Here is a 1,921-nt window from a genome sequence, read left to right on the forward strand (position 1 = left end):
ATGCTACCTGTCGTTTGTGATAGTTGTTATCATATATCGTCAGAAGTTTACAGTGGTTGTACAGTTGGCCTTCACATGACCCAGTTGAGGGCATTATTTGCTATGATTCGTAATCATTTAATTTGTTATATAAATAAATCGCACTAGTTCAGAGGACAGGTAGTGCCCAGGAAGCTAGCCATATCCATCAAGCCAGATCACAACCTGATGCAGCACAGTGCGTCCAGGCACTCGACCTCAGACAACAGGTGTGAAGAGTCTCCAAAGTTAGTAGACTGTTATATACGTCCCATATGTACCCAGTTATGTCATTACCGGAGGGAGTGGGTGTGAAGGCCATGGTGTCCTCCCACTGGAACTTCCCGACACATGAAAGAACTTGTTAGCATGGTCACACTTTACATCACTGGAGGCGTTGCTTCTTGCCTGCCACTGGTGGGCCTCATTACTCACAATTGATGGACTTATCATGCCCTGCATAATGACACACACACACACACACACACACACACACACACACACACACACACACACACACACACATTAAACTTTACCCATTTCATCAACCAGCTGGATGGACAGTGGACCAGCTTCCACGATCAGAATTCCAACATATGCAGGTTTGATCCCAGGTGGCCCGTGCAAGTATGATGGTCATTAACGCTAACCATTACATCACGGAGGTCCGTGTGTGTGTGTGTGTTGCTGGCTCCTTGATTTCATACAAATAACAGCTTTATCTATGTTTATGCTTAGATATTTCGTTTTCTTTATTGATAAGTCAAAGAAAATTTAAATTCATGGTTAACCTAAAATTTCTGAAGATGCCTTCTACTGAGCGAGACTGCGATTTGTCAAAACCTTTTTCGAGGTTAGTCTGTCGTATGAGTCACGACCTTCTTATGACAGTTTTTGAATATATAAGTCTAGCTATCATATCTTCTCTTTTAAGGTTATGTAACCTTACGATAGTCAAATTATAAGGCTTGGGCCTTTTAGAACTGATCCAGTCTTTTCCCAAATTGTGCATTAACTTTACCGAAACCAATGATGGAAAAAGTGTTCCAAACTTCAACTGATTGATACAAAAAAATGTACTTCCTGACTTTCAAATGTGATATCTTATATTTTCATATTGTATATCTATGTGGGGGTATCAGATCTGAGTCGTATTAAGTCTGATACATTATTTCCCGTAAGGTCTTATGCATTTCGATCACCTTTAATTCGTTGATCTGATCACAAAGATGATCAGTTAGGTTTATTTTTGGGAAGGATTGGAAGTTTGAAGTGAATGAAACCATAGCTGAGAATACTAAGTTGTATCTGTGAAATCCTGATTTAGTCTCATTTCTAAACTATTGATGAAACTTTCAAAACTGTAAGTAAATCAAATCATTAACTATTATGAGCTATAGATTTGATCTTGTGTTTACCAAGCACGTTAAAGTCACAAACTTATCTCATAATCGAATAGTGTCTAAGAAAAAAGAATACTCAGTAGATCATGTACGACAAAAGTTTGTGTTATTCAGTAACCATTCACTGCATACATTTTTGTACGGTGTCGGATGAAATGGCTGCCTAAAGTTAGCTAGTTGGTTGACAATCTACAGTATTGGCAAACACTTAATGTGAAATGTATTAATGCACATCATCGTTATCACGAGAGAATCTGTACTGCAGATATAACCGCGAGTAAGGTCAGTCCAGCTCCAGCCATTTGTTTGTCCAGATTTTTGCAACTGATGCTGTTCATTGAATAGCGTCGATCCTGCGTCATTGAAATCTTAACAGCTAACTCTCATATTTGATATCTAAAGAACAATGTCTCTAATCCTTTTTAACAAATATCAAAGTGTATATGCGTCACATAGTAGGCCGCACTGCGCATCCCGAGTTTCTTTTCTAACATTTTCGC

The sequence above is a fragment of the Panulirus ornatus genome, chromosome 46 (assembly GCF_036320965.1).
Source record: "Panulirus ornatus isolate Po-2019 chromosome 46, ASM3632096v1, whole genome shotgun sequence".
NCBI lineage: Eukaryota > Metazoa > Arthropoda > Malacostraca > Decapoda > Palinuridae > Panulirus > Panulirus ornatus.